Source organism: Sus scrofa, chromosome 13 (genome assembly GCF_000003025.6).
Source record: "Sus scrofa isolate TJ Tabasco breed Duroc chromosome 13, Sscrofa11.1, whole genome shotgun sequence".
Classification (NCBI taxonomy): Eukaryota; Metazoa; Chordata; class Mammalia; order Artiodactyla; family Suidae; genus Sus; species Sus scrofa.
Genome location: NC_010455.5, coordinates 53,523,781 through 53,539,770, shown reverse-complemented (window position 1 = coordinate 53,539,770; position 15,990 = coordinate 53,523,781).

The following is a 15,990-nucleotide window of genomic DNA, read 5'->3' as shown; positions in this document are numbered from 1 at the left end:
TGATTATAAGCAAAGGATAATGTAGAATTATGTTCATTAACATAGAAATGCTCAGTCACATGTTGTTGCATGAACAAAAGGAGCTTATAGAACATCAGGTAGAGTTAGACCCTTGGGATAGATTATTTTTCTGTATGTGTGAGTGGGTCACCTGTAAAGGGATGACAAGGCTGGGACTAGGCTGAGGCAAAGAAGCACTTGCTTTGTGTGCAGATTCTGTGGGGGCATCAAACAACTCAAGATAAATATATTCATGTGATATTTTTAAAATAGTGAAGTTAATGCAAACATTTCTTGATGAACAAAAAAATACCAAAATTTTAAATAAAGTCAGGGTCTGACCCTGTATTTGTACAACGTGGCCTCCTTCACCTCATACTATCCCTGGCACTGTTGGATTCTGGCTTTTTAAAATTTTGATGACCAGAGAGGGAGAGTTGGGGAGATGCCCTGGTCTCCCCTCTTCTAGTCCCCCAATCTCTTGCTCACATCTCACTTGACCAATCCCTCCACTACTGCTGATATCAGAGCCATGAAACCTGATTGGCAGAGGGGAGACTTGGGGGACAGAAGTGGAAAAGCTGAGGGGAGGGGCCCCAGAACCAGCACTGTTGCCTCAGGAACCACAGTAACTTGCAGGCCAAAGGAAATAGCTCCAGAGTAGGCCAACAAAACCCCTAGCCACCCAGACTTCTGTCTCGGGCCTGGTCCACGGTGGGGAGTGAACTGCACATGCGCTTTCACAGTCCTCTGGGGTGACAGTCTAGGGTCAGGCTGAACTGGCTGGGCTCTGCTTGGCAGACTGAGAACCCAGCACTGAATGCCCAGGCACCAAAGCCAGCTTGTCAAAACCAAGCCATCCTGACCCCTCTCTCCCAGACTGTCGGGCTGGTGCCAAGTGCTTTCTGATCCCAGCTCCTCTGCAGGTGAGGTTCTCAATTCATCAGGCATCAAGGACCCTGTTTCTGTAACTCAGTGTCATGCTACCCACTAACACCTGTGGAAAGATGGAGCCAGGCGAGTTCTGACTGGTCTTGCCAGGGCAGTAGACAGGGAGACTGACATAACTTGCAGGGGAAGGGGAAACTGAAGGACAGAATGAACTTCCTTTTTTTTTTTTACGTCTTTTTGTCTTTTTAGGGCCACACCTGCGGCATGTTGGAGGTTCCCAGGTTAGGGGTCTAATCGGAGATGTTGCTGTTGGCCTACGCCACAGCCACAGCAATGCCAGATCTGAGCTGCGTCTGTGACCTACATCCTAGCTCACGGCAACTGGATCCTTAATCCACTGAGTGAGGCCAGGGATCAAACCTGCCAACTCGTGGTTCCTAGTTGGATTTGTTTCTGCTGAGCCAGGATGGGAACTTTCAGAATGAACTTCTATGTCATGTGAAGACTCCATTGATCCTGAGTGGTGTTTTCTCTGGGAGGTATTGGCCCACGTCAGTGAGAACAAATTAGCACTTCCCTCTTGACTGAGTCACTTGGCCAAAGTATTTATTTCCCAGCCGACTTTGGGACTGACTGTCACACGTGCCCTTTAGTTTTCTTTCACAGAAGACAAAAGCACAGTGACTTGATTTTTGGTCCCTGGCAGCTGGCAGTGCTGAACTTTCCTTGCCTTGTTCACAGTGGCTTCATTCCCCTCTCCCTGTATCTGTCATGAATGCCTGGGGGGTGTCTCAAAGGCAGAAGCTTAGAGAGAGGAGGACGAGGCTTGCAATATTCTGCATGAGGATCAATACCTTCTTGAAAATAGAACAAATCAGAGAAATGCTCTTCTCCAGGATGATTAAGAAATGACCTGTAGTCCAGCGGGTAAGAGAGTGCACATTTGCTCTATAGATTTTCATCCTCCTTCACTGCCCGGCATGTTGGAGCCGTGTATTAAGAGCGTGAGGTCTGTGCTGCAATACATGGCTGCACCACTCACCTGTACTGCATATCTTTAGACAGGTGACTTAACCTCTCTGTGATTCAGTTTCCTCATCCATGAATTGCGCTATAATGATACTTAGCACAGAGTGATGTTGTGGCCACTGAATGTGACCATACCTTTGCTCCCAGTATCTGATTAAAAGGAAGAGCATAATCAACATTTTCTTTTATTATGGCCAGTGGGAAAGGTCAGTCCAGAAGCTCCGTATTAAACACCTGCTCTGTTTTCTCCAGGATTTCTCCAGCAAACCCGTAACTCAGGGTCTTGGCAAAATGCTTGCAGTCAACATTAACAAGCTTGATAAGTGTATTGCATGTCACAACCCAGGAAGGATGAAGAGAGAGCAGAGAGGAATAACTCTTCATCTGACATCCCAGCCTCCTTTGCCGTCTTTTGCTAATTCTTCTTTTGTTAATCTTATCCCACCCTCTGTATAACACCAGCCCACAGAGGAAAGCACCAATACTGTCTGGCATACAGTAGGTGTTGAATGAGTGGCATCTGTTTATATTGGTTGAATTTCCCCAGAGGCTGACCCTGAAATAAAGCAGTGAGTGCCAGGACTTTATTTGGGAGTGAACTGAGACAATGAAGAGGTGAGGAAGAGAGGGGACCTGGTGGTATGTCAAAGAGCAGGTCACTCGGTGGGCAACTGGATTCATTCCCACTGATGACCTCCAAGAGGTGCTGTGGAGCATGCCTCAGGGTTATCTCACTGCAGGGTTGAGGAAGCTAGAGATAACAATCACAAACTCCCCTCAATCATTGGCTCAGGACTGCTCCCGGGTACATGCTCTTTTGCCCAAGTTGTATGTGGCAGTGGTAGGAAGCCATCAGGTGTGGGAAAGTTGGTCCCAGAGACATAGGCAGGGCACTGGCAGCCCCAGCTACACCTGACTAGCATTGTTGGAGTTTGAGAGAACCTTTTGCATTTGACTCAGGATATGATATGTACTACATGTTTAAATAATTGCTACATCTGATGGGATGATTTTGTGTCCCTCGAGCACCTCAGGGACATAGGTCTTGGTGTTAGGGGCAATGTGATTGCTGCTCCCTGGACACAGCTACCTGCTAACAAATCTACCTTGAATGGGATGACTTTTCTTAAAGGGAGCCACAGAGGCCAAGTGCCAGTGCTCATTTCCTCTTTGAACTCTGCATAGAACCAGCCAACATCTGGAGTCAGATTTCTCTGTGATACACAGAGCTGAGACTAGCAATTAATCTTCTTAAGGGTTTACCAAGAACTATCACATTGGGTCATGGTGACCTGATAGGGCTGGGGTGACAACTAAACAGTAAACCATGGAGGTAAAGTCTGCTGACATGGGGTTACCATGTTAGTAGTCTGCAAGACCATGTTCTAGGACTTTCTGTGTTTCTTGGTTCTTCTAACTTAACAATAGCTAACATTTGTTGAGCTATTTCTGTATGCCAGGCACTGAGATAAGTACTTCTCACATTTATTATGTCAAGAAGTAAATGGTGTTAGCTATTTGTTTCACAGATGGGGAGACAGAAACACAGAAATTAAGTAACTTTCCCAAGGTCATATAATCAATAAATGACAATAAAGTTGAACTCAACTCTCTCTGACTTTAGAAGCCAGAACTGTATTTTATTTGTTGTACAGGTCTTTTTTTTTTTTTAAACTCCAAAACATTAGGCCCAGTAGTGTGATGGGAAACTGATTCTGTGGGGTGGGGTTGAGGCAGCGGGGTAGGTAAGAGGCCGGGAGAGACAGGAAGACTAGCCCTGATTTGTAGCTTCTGCCAGTTTCTTTGGTGTAAATGGCCCATCATGGCTGATTTCCAGCTACCAAGGGTTTAACAAGGAGTTTACAAGATATCTGAATATTTAACAGTTGGCTCGCACAAGCCAGTTTGAACCAACTCCAGCATGCAACTATTGATAGTATATCCCCAAAGTTCTCAGTTATCAAAAGTTCTAGAGAATATGGTTGGAATAGCTTCTTTCCTAAGCATCCCAGATGTTCAGTCTTGCCCCCAAGCTCAAGGATTATAAATGAGACACCGGTATTCATTCATTCAACAAATATGAAGTGTTGAAGAGGCAGGTGGGGTAGAGAGATGATGGAGGCACAGTTCTGTCTCTCATCCATTGAGTTCTCCAGAAACAGACCTGGAGGCAAGGATTTGAGTGATCAATGATGAAGTGTTCCCTATCAGGGAGGCTGATAGGCTGGCAGGCAGTGTGATGATAAAAGGAAGAGGGCAGGCTAAGGTGTGGTGTTATACAAGTCCCGTCAAGGGTGCGTTTGACTCAGTCCCATTGGGAGCTCTGAGAAGAGAGTGGGAGTACACTCACAGTGTCTTGATGGGAGGAAGCAGGGCTGGAATATTTAAACTTGTTACCCTCACCCACTACTCATTGATTATGGGCTGTTCCCAGAAGGAGATAGATGTTCAGGTACTTCTGGTTTCCTACTGATACAAGCAAAGCTGGCTCCAGAAGCCCCAACAAGGAGGCATAGGTGTGGGTGGGTGGGGGCCAAAGAACATCTGGAGCTGATGTGCCTGGAAACAGTAAAGGGATCTGAGGGCCTGGAGCCAGAGCTCTCCCTGTCTTCTGAGTAGCTCCTGTGCATCCACGTCTTGGGTTCAGAGGGTAAAGGATGAGTGCAGACAGACATTGTCCCTCTGCTCATGGGGAATGTGGTTGGGGTTGGGGGTAGCGTGGGGTCTGAGCAGTCCAGTCCTGAATCAGATCATTACAAATTGGGATGAATGGCATAAAGCACAGTACAGGGTGCTGTACTGTGGGAGAGCATACGGAAAGCCAGACATTGGATTTGGGTGTGGGGGTGGTGTTCAGGAAGGCACCGCTCACTTTGACAGAAAAATCCTTGGCTTTGACCAAGGGATCTTGAAATAGCATGCAGGCCAGAGGCTAGTCCTCTCTTGCCTTTGTGGTTTTTCTATCCTTTGGAGGAGGCCCCTTGTGAAAACACAGTGGATACACCAATACTGCAAATTACTTAAGGTGATTCATGACTTGTGGTACAGGAGTCATCCACCCCAAATTGTGTTGTCATTACTCCAAAGCCCTATCGATGACTCCAGTCATTTATAACTACCCATTGTACATGTATTCACCTTAGGACTTTTGTACCTTTGACTCCTGTGAAGCCCGTAGACTCTAGAGTCAGAGGGTCTAGGTTCCAAACTTGCCAGATGAACTGTGTATCCTTTGGCAGGTAGCTGAACTCCTCTGTTTCTCATTTTCTTCATGTGTAGAGTAGGGAACTAGTAGCTACCTCATATAAGTTCTGTGGTGACAAAGTCAAAGAAATGAATTGATGTGTACAAACTGCTTGGCACAATCCCTGAGCACATTCTAAGTGCTTAATAAAAGGTAGCTATTATTTATATTATTAGATACTATATTTGACATGAAAGGATTGTCTTAATACTTTTTTTAAGTGTAAGAGTGGATTTATGCATAAAATAGTTTGAATAGCTATTCTTAAACTCTCATCTCAGAACCTTTATTCTCTTAAAACTGTAAGATTCCAAAACCGTTTTTTTTTTTTAAGTGGGCTTAAAATATATTTATTGGTTTGCTCATTTAAGTAACAACAATAAACCCCTCACATATTAATATATTATCTTAGTTTGTTTGGGCTGCTCTAACAAAGGGCCATAGACTAGGTGGCTTATAAACCACAGACCTTTATTTCTTACAGTTCTGGAGGCTTGTGTTCCATGAAAAATATGGCTAGTTCAGCTGGCAACTCAAATGTCACACCAATGCTTTCCCTTGAGACAACCATCCTATATCAGTACATATAAGGTCTTTGTGCATACTTCCCATTCCATCATAATGAATATTGAAGAAAAAATGTGCCCTTAAGGGTAGAGATTTAATAAAGTTAATAATCTGGCAGTGCTTCCTCAAGGACGATCTTTAGAAAATTCAGTTTCACTTGACTGCTAGTATGTGAAGGTGAGAACACAATGCCTCTCTAGATGAGTGCTACTGCCCTAATTTGTGCTGAGCTGCTCTTTTTAGCTCCCATCAGTTTTGCACCATCAATGCAAATGACACAGAAGAAAAAGCAAATCATGTACTCTTACTATGATCAAAATAGCTTTGACCTGCGGGCTCGCTGAACAAGGCTCAGGAACTTTGGGGTCTGCAAATCATAGTTGGCCCAGAAGGCTGCATGTAGGACTAGTGAAGCATTTATTTTGAGGAAGAGGCGTATGCCACTAGGGGCATTGGAAGGGGTGATAGGTTTTTACTTCTGTATTTACGGCAGCTTTTAGATTAATCATCCATTGTGAGAAATAGAACAGATGATGTTTCCATGTTACAAAAATTAGTAAAGGAGTTCCATGTGTAAGGTCTTATTTGTCCACCTGAGAAATTGCTCTCTTTCCCCTCCTCTTTCAGGAGGCCGTGAGAGCGTAGGTTCCCAGAACTGGAAGGGATGTTAGACTTGTTCATCCTGTCCCTGAAAGAGCTGTGGGGAAGGTCCATGGAGGTAATGATGACCAATACTAATGAAGAACCCAGGTCCTTGAGTTCCCCTCTGGGGCAGACTTCCTGAATTCATCCCAATTCCCGCCTTCTATAGCCATAACCTTGGGAAAACTACATAACCATTTTATCTGTCACTCCTTCTTTGGTAAAAGAGGAATAATAAGACCACTATCTCATGAGGTTCTTATGAGGAATAACAGAGTTAGTACCTGAACTGCCTGATACACATCTCTTGCTTGTTAAGATCTGTCCTTAGGTGGATAATCACTCTACCAGCTAAGGCGGATTTTCTTGCTGGAAGTCTCCAACATGGCCAACTGGTCCATGCTTCCCTCCCTGCTGGTATCGAGCTAATGGGAAATGCTTCTCTAGAGATGAGTCATGGCCATCGAGCATGACCTTCCTTATGGATGTGTCTTCCCTGGGCCTATAGGGTCTGCAGGGGTTGGGATAAAGTGTGGTCTGTGATCCTCTTGCCTCTAGAAGCAGGCCACAAGGACACCCCTGTTAACTGCATGCCCCACTTGGCTGCCTGTGACAGTCCAGATCTGACTGGGGCAAAGAGAAGGCCATGGGGTTTCCACTCTGCCTTAATGTCTCATCAGTTCAAGGCTTCCTTCCCACAACTTCTCTCTCTTCCTTATTGTCCTTTACTGTGTGCCAGAAGTCAGTGTTACCACTGGGCTTCAGCAGAGCCTTTTTCCAAGAGAGGTGACATTATGTTAGCTTTCATGAGTCACTGATTCTCTAATTTTTACCTTCTTTTTTTTTTAATGTAGTCTGGTTAAGGCCATTATTTCTGCATGCAACCCCTTCTAATTTCCAGTGACCTTCTCCTCTTCCCTGTAGAAGTGTGGGTGTGTTCCCATGAGCTGTTAAAGGCAAGACAGAGAATAGGATGAGGTCAACCACTGAACAGTCTTCAACTTGGTGGCCTCTCTCCCCATGATCTCCCACCCCATGATCTCCTACAGTGTAGCTGGAAGTCACTTTGTTTGGCTGGGATTTCTGCACCAGCCTGGTAGCCTGTCTGTAGACCATGAGTCTGGAGGCCTCACCGTGTCCAGTCCCTTCACTGGAACACATCTGCACCAGTCCTGCTCTGATAGTGCTGGGGCCTGGGAGAAAGCGTAAATGGAGGCCCAGGCCTGTCATGTTTCCACCTCCAGCTCCATAGAGCATGGATCCCCACAGCCTGCAAGTTCGAGCTCTTCCCATACCTCCCTACCCACACAGCTGCCCCTCACACTAGTGCTCTGTCTCAGGGCTGTGGACAAAGCCTGCAGCAGTCTTCCTGGAGGAGGAAGAGGGACCAGAGCCAGCGTCTTGCACAGGACCCAGAAGTAGGCTTGAGGTCTTGGGGGCAGGAATTTAAGAGCTCCAGATACCTAAAAAGTCTAGAAGGGGCACAGGTGCCACTGACCTCTCAGCCCAGGAGGAAGAGCCAGAAGAGGGAAGCTGGCAGACTGAAACTCAGAAGAGAGCCTTCACCAGAACCTGGGCCTGCTAGCACCTTGACCTTGAACCTCCCAGCTTCCAGAACTGTGAGAAATAAATTCTGGGAGTTCCCATTGTAGCTCAGTGGGTTAAGGATCTGGTGTTACCCGTGAGCTGTGGTGTAGGACGGCAGACACAGTTCGGATCTGGCATTGCTGTGGCTGTGGTGTAGGACGGCAGCTATAGCTCTTATTCAACCCTTAGCCTGGGAACCTCCATATGCCGTGGGTACAGCCCTAAAAAGACCAAACACAAAAATAAAAATAAATTCTGTTTGTTTCTGCCACCCAGTCTGTCACATTTTATTATAGCAGCCTGAGCAGACTGGACCAGTCATGCTGGGTGGCCATTTTCAGGCCATGAGTTCAGAAGGACAAACAGAAAGAGCTAGAGAGCTTGTCTGCAGTAAAACACAGGAGAGCGAAGCAGAGAAGGAGCCAAGTGTTCCCCAAGGACCCAAAGAGAAAGAGGATAAAGAGTCGCTTTGATTCCCGCCAGCTTCCCAATTCCCAGCCCCCATCTCTTGTGAAGAATTTCGGCTTGGAAATGAGCAGGTACCCGAATGAATTCTTGCCCTTTGGGCCCATGAGATCACCTACCTCCTTGTAATTGCTTTCCTCTATTTAAGTTAGCTCAAGTTTGTTTTTGCCGAGCAAATGATCCTTGATGAAGATGGCCCTTTTGGCCTGACTCTTCTAAGTGAGGCAACACTGGCTGAGCCTGGGTTCAAGGCTGGCACCCAGATAGGACAGAGTCCCTGCTCACTCTGAGTAGTGGGGGCGGGAGTCAGTCATGCTAAGAAGTAGCAGGAAGGGAGCTGCATCCCCAGGGAAGGGCCGTGGGAGGAGCGAAGTCCAGAGGGAGAGCACTGGCCAGCCAAGCAGGGTGCAGGTCCTTTGTGAGGCTGTGTTGTATACTCTCCAAAATGTAAAAGCAGACGGCTCCAGGGGCAGGGCTAGCCTGCCAGGATTTGAGTCAGAGATCTGCCAGGTGCTGACAGAGTGGTGCTTGACATGTTTCTTAGACTCTTTGTTTTTTTAAGGGCTGCACCTGCAGCATATGGAAGTTCCTAGGCTAAGGGTCAAATCGGAGTTGCAGCTGCTGGCCTACACCAGTCATAGCTACCTGGGATCTGAGTTGCATCTGTGATCTACACCACAGCTCATGGCAACGCTGGATCCTTAACCCACTGAGTGAGGCCAGGGATGGAACCCACATCCTCACGGACAGTACATTGGGTTCTTAATCCAATGAGCCACAATAAGAACTCCTTTATAGTTTCTTGAAACCTCAGTGTTCCAAGCAGTGACTAGGGGACACTCTGAAATGGTTTGACTTTGAAGAGTACCTGACAGGGAGAAAATGCTCAGTAACTGGCAGCTGTGACTAGGGTGGGGGAGGGGGCTGGCTGAAGCCATATTGTTCACAGGGCTGTGTTGCTAAAGATTTGACGGACCCAGAAAGGGCCTTTGGGTTTTATCCTGAAAATCTAGGGGAAACTTGAGACATTTTAAGCAAGCAAGTAGTCTGATCTGATGATCGTAAGTGTTTTCACTCAGGCCACATTGGCACCCCCAGACCTCTCCCTCAGTACACATACACCCCAAAGGGACATGTGGCCAAGTCTGAAGACACTGTTGGTCATTAAAACTGAGGGTGGGGAGGTGCCACTGGCATCTAGTGGGTAGAGGTCAGGGAGGCTGCTAAGCTTCCAACAATGCATAAAACAGTCACACCCAAGCAGGGTTATCCATGCAAAATGTCAGCAGTGCCAGGCTGAAGAAGCCTGGATTAATGCAGCATAAAGAAATGAATCACTTGCTATCTCGGGGCCTTGGTTTTCCTGTTTGTCAAGACATGGACTTGGGAGGACTGGGAAGGATTAAGGGGCTTGTTCCTTCCATTGGAATCTGCATAGCCATCCATCGCGACTGACCCTGTGGTCTGGACCCTTCTTATACCAGCCCAGCGATGTGGCCCAGAGCTTGGGGCCCTCTGAGCCTCTCATTACAGGTAATAATGAGGCAGGGAGCTTATAAAGAACATAAGGCTTTGGAGAGTTCCTGTTGTGGCTCAGCGGAAACAAATCTGACTAGTAACCATGAGGATGAGGGTTTGATCCTGACTTTGCTCAGTGGGTTAAGAATCTGGCATTGCTGTGAGCTGTGGTTTAGGTCACAGACACAACTTGGATCCAGCATTGCTGTGACTGTGGCATAGGTCGGCAGCTGCAGCTCTGATTTGACCTCTAGCCTGTGTGGCCCTAAAAAGAAGCCAAAAAAAAAAAAAAAAAAAAAAGAAAGAAAGAAAGAAAAAAGAACATAAGGCTTTGTATCCAGGCCACCCATGGGATCAGATCCTGGCACCATTTCTTTCTAAATATGAGACCTGGAGCAACTCTCTCTGCCTCTCTGAACCTCAGTTTCTGTCTCCGGAAAATGGGGCTGATAATGATACCTCCCTGTGGCACAGTTGTGAGGATCTAAGGAGTCCTTAGCCCAGCACCTGGCCCCTCACAGGGGCGCCATCAGACTCAGCTACTATGGTGCTGGTGTTTGCTGCTCCCCATCAAGGATATGTAACCCCAGGGACCTTGTGAGAATGGCACCCAGCGAACATTCAGACAGGCTCTCTCTGGGTGCCTTGAATAGCCCCGGTCAGTCAGAGGGAACCCAAGGAACATACACTGCTTTGAATATTTGCTGAAATAATCAGGGAAGCGGAATAGGGAAGGAAACAGGCATCCTCAGTGTCAGGCTGGGCTCATGAACTCTGTGCGGCAGGGGCGGGGGAGGTAATGGCAGAGCACAAGGTGGATCAGTTAGTTAATGAACTTCTTAACTAAATGGTACCAGAGACACACACACAAGAAACACTTTTTTTTTTTCAGAGAAGGATGGCAGGTCCGGCAGCCCAAGTGCTGGGTTCAGATTCCTGTCTGGCCACAGACCAGCTGTGGGAACTTAGGGAAGTTACTTGACCTCTGTGTGCTCCAGTTTCCTCAACTGTAGAAATGCAGATACAGAGGTAATGGTGGCTGCTTCAAAGGGTGGCTCTGAAAATACAATGTATCTACTCAATCTAAGCACAAACATCAGGGCTGGGCACATAATCAGTGCTCAGGATGTCATGGCTTCTGCCTTCTGTTCTGCTCTTATAACCCTGGGCAAGCAAGCTCCATCAGCCTTGGTGTCAGGTGATGTGATAATCCCCAGATTCACAGCATCAGTACTACCCAGGAGCTGGTTAGAAATATAAATACTGAAGCTTCACCTCCAACCCACCAAATCAGAAACTGTGTTTGCTGGCTCTGTGACCTCATTTGGAAAGATGAACCCCTCTCTGCTATGGATTCCTTGTGTGTAAATTGTGGATTATACTGTAACCTATTCTTCCTCTACTCTCATGTCTCTAGGGTGACATTGGCCTTCCATCAGTTTCTAGACTGGGTCAAACTCTTTTCTGCCCCAGGGATTTTGTACTTACTATTCCTCTGCTTGGAATACCTCTTTGTTGGCTCACCCCTCTGCCGACCCTTGTTATCTTTTAGGCTTCAGCTTCATGTCACCTTCTCAAAGAGGCCTTCCTTCATCAGCCCTGTTCCGTCCCATTACTCCATCTCTCTACACATGATATATTTCTCTCCTGGTGCTAATCTCAATCTGCAGTTGTCTTATTTCTGGGTCTACTTATTTGCTTCTTCTTATCTTTCCTATCAGCATGTGAACAGGGCAGAAATTGGGTTTTTCTCTCTGCTCAGTGCCTGGTAGAGGGTGGGTGCTCCATAAACATCTCTAGATGGAATGAATGAGAATGTCCTAGAGTTAACATGCAGTGCTTATTGCAGAACTGGGCACATGTTGAAGGCCCCATCATAAAAATAGCTTTCTAATATAATTATAATAAAATAAGCCACAGTGCAGTTCTGGGCTTCCTGTGACCATGGACCCTGGTCTTTGCAAATAGCTACTTAGGCAGTACTGAAGTACAGAGGCCTTCTCATCCATGACTCCAGACTCAGGCGGCACCCGTGTGACCCTCCTGCCCAATCGCATAGCCAAGCTGAAGATGCTGCCTCATTAAAATATGGAAATAGCTGTCATATTGCTATCACCCAGCCCAAGCCATCAAGTGCTGCAAATTGGTTTCTGCCATTTTATACAGCACAACATACACTGGTTAACTTTTCAAACAGTAAACACCACCTGCAAAGTGCTTTTAATATTTAATGTGACTGTAAATTGTTTTGAAAATAAATCAGCCATGTGGGAAAGCAGCAGAAGGGACAGGACACCAATCCAGGAACTGCTTCCATGCAGGACAGAGGGGCTAAGACTCAGGTGCTGATTCTGATAGCCTAATTATCTGATTACTTTAGTGCCCTGACATTTGTGCTTTGAAGACCCATGGGTGATGCTCTCACTCTCAGTGCCATACTGATTCTGAACTCATGACAAAGCCTACCTGTACAGAGGAGATGGGGATACATGCATAAGGTATACCTTGACCAAGGTAGGGAGAAAGGTTATTGGCCACCACCTTGGTGGGGAAAAGGGTGAGATTGGTACTGAGCTCTTTTGGCCAAACCAGCTCTTAACCCTTTACCAGCCATGCTGCACAGGGTCATGGCAAGCATGGGGTTGGGGTAGGGTTATAGGGCCTCAGTCTTTTTGTCTTAGTTCCATCATAAGTAAAATTAAGATGCTAGTAATATCTACCTGGTTTATTACTGTAGATTCAAATTGGTGAAATATGTGAGGCATTGTCTGGCATGTGGGACAATACATGAATGTGAGTTTGTTGCTGTGGCTGACCTGATCCCCATGGTCCTTGTCCCTCCTCTCCAGCTGCACTGACCTCTCCATGCCTGGTGTTCTTGCATGCTCCCTTCCAGCCCTGGGCCTTTGCACCAGCTGTGTCATCTGTTTGCCTCTTCTTCCTTTTCTTTGTTTGCCTGGTTAATGCCTGCTAACCTCTCAGCTATTAACTCAATTGACTCAAACATTGAAGTTTTGGAAAACTGCAAGTTCTCTCTTCTTTGTGTCATAGTTGGCAACTAAATTTCTGGATCTGGGAGACTGCGTTCAGGGGGAAGTTCTCTGTTTAGGCCATACCCAGTCCTCTGACCACTTGTGACTGGAGTCTGAGGGCCAGGAGCAGCAGCCACATCACAAGCCATGTGCTGGCGGCAGAACGGCTGAGCAGTGCCCCCAGAGAAGGGAGTTGCTGTTCTTGGCAAACAAAACTATCTTTTTCTATTACAATGAGAGGGTGTCCAAGGACCGTCACCCAGAAGCCACATGAGGACCAACTGTGGTGGGTGATCAGTTAGGCAGCTATTGTTTTGTTCAAAGTTGGAAGGATGAGGGCTGATGATGCGGGAAACATTTCAAAGAGAGAGAGAAAGTAGGCAAATTCTGAGCCTTCTAACTTGAGTAAGAGAATGTATGGTGGTATCTGGAAGGTTAAGTGACAACATTTATGTCCTGCCAGGGCCCTCATATGATATAACCCCAAGTGGTGGGTGATTATGTCTGGGTATGAGATAATAGTATTCAGCTCAGAGAGGGAGACTGCTTTAAAAAAAAAAAAAAGTCTCTCAACTTGTACGTTTTAAGTAGGTACCTAAATATAATTAGTAGGTACTAATTCTACTAATTAGCAAAAAAGTATTAACACCACTCAACTCATTGCTTGGCTTTCCTGGCCAGATTCAAAGCAAAAGTTCATTATATCTCCCTGCCATCTTGGTCATTCTGAGTAGCCAGGGCTCTGTCTAAGTACCACTGAATATTCGTCCCTCTGGTTCTTGACTCTCCCAGGGGTCATGCTCCTCTATATGAGAAGGCTGGGTCCTTAATGGTGCATTTTCATTGTAGCCACTGAGTTCTGTAAATAGCATGAGATTCCAAATGGATTCCTGTGCAGGAAGATGTTCTCTGCTCTTCTCTAGTGTGCTATTAAGATTACCAAATAGCATGCCCGGGAGACTTCTTGATTTTTCCCTCTCAAATAGCAACTTTTCATCTCAGTAAAAGGCACTCCCATCCACCAAGATCCTTAAGCTAAAAGCCTAGAACTTGAATCTTACTTTTCCTTCCTCTCATTACCAATCTATCATTAAATCCCATTGGCTCTATCTCTAAAATAGATTCCAGTCTCCAGAGCCCTATCCAAAATGTATCTCAATCTCCCCTCCAAGTCTAGTGTTTGGCAAATATTTCCTGTAAAGGGCCAGATAGTAAACATTTTCAGATTTGTGGTCTATACCATCCTGTTAAAATGAGTCAACATGCCTTTGGTGTAAAAATAGCCATGGACAATTTGTAGTGTGAGTATGTCTATGGGCCAATAAAACTTTTTTTTTTTTTTTTTTTTTTTTTTTACAAACTCAGCAGTCCACAAGCCATAGTTTTTTGACCCTTTTTCAATATAAGCCCCAACTCTATCTTGTTTGGACCAATATGAAACCTCCAAATTAGCCTCCATTTTCCACTCCAGTCACCTCTATCATGTATGATCCACCTCGTGGCCAAAGTGACCTTTAAAAAAAGTAATCAGGGAGTTCTCTTGGTGGCACAGTGGGTTAAGGATCTGACATTGTCACTAATGTGGCTTGGGTTCTACTCCTAGCCCTAGAACTTTTGCATGCCACAAAATAAAAATTTTGGCTGTGTGGCCAAAAAATAAAAATAAAAAAAAATAAGAAGTAATTGGATGATGTCTCTCCCTGGTCTGAGATGGTCTGATGGCTCCTCATTGTCCTTAAGTGAAAATCCAAAGTCTTGCCCTCCTTTCCTTTTGCTCTGCGTGAGCTGGCTCCTGCCTTTTCTCAGACCTTGCCCCCGACCCCCCTTTGTCCACAGGGTCCACATCCACTGATTTCCTTTCTCCTCTGCTCCCTGTACTCTTTGGCTAGAACATTTGAACTCTAGTCTCCCGCATCTGTGTCCTTTTCATCATTTACCTCCTCCCCGAGGAGAATCCCTCTGACGTCTCCCTAATGCTGCCTGCCCCTTCCTCCTCACCCCATTTGAAATGGCCTTAATTATTGATTTATTTATCATTTGTCTTCCCTATTAGACATTTAAGCTCCATGAGAGCAGGGACCTTGTTTATCTGTTCAACACTAATATCAGCTCACCACATATAGTAAGTCTTCAAATGTGAGGGAATGGAGAGAGGCTGCTGGTCTATATTTCCAGGCAGTGCCTGTTCTGATGCCTGCTCACCTGCAATTTCTGCAGCTTTTACCCTTTTTAACTGGCCCAGAAAAGGCTTGCCCAATAGCTCCCTCAGTGCATATGATAAAGCCAGACACATTCTCCCCACCCCACGCTGTTTAACTGAGTCATCTGGCTTGTCCAGGGACCCCTGTGCAAACATTAGTGTCACCCTAATACCAAACCAGGAGCAAGGCTGTTCTTCCAACAGCTGGTCTCCACACAGGGCTTCTTTACCAGCAGCTGTGAGGTTGTGCCTTGGGGGGCGGTGAGATACTGGGTCTTCTGGAAGCTCTGATCGAGGAATCCTGCCTTCTGTTCCTGGTGCTCCCTGATGAGTGATATAAATTTACTCAAGCTTAATTTCTTGTTTTTCCAATTTTCTCTGAGGTGCTCTTCTTCCCTCCCTCTCATTCTCCCACCCCCTCCACCTTCTCCCCTTTTCATTAGGACACTGGGGCAAGAAACATGGGACCCAGATTTTATTCGAGGTGGCAGTGAACCCAGCAAAAAGCCTACATTTGCCAGTCTCTTTTGCAGTCGAGGTGGCCATGTGACTGTGTCCTGGCTAATGACATTTAAACAGAAGCAATGATGGAACTTCTGGGAAGGGTGACGAAAGGGTGCTGACTCAGCTAGTGTCTTAGTCTGCTCTGGCTGCTGTAGCAAAAATACCATAAACAGAAGGGCTGAAACAAGAGAAATGTATTTCCTTATAGTTCTAGAGGCTGTAAGTCCAAGGTTAAGGTACCAGCTGATTCAGTTCCCTGGTGGTGACTCCTGGCTTGCCTTCTCAGCTGCCTTGTCTCTGTGTCTTCACAT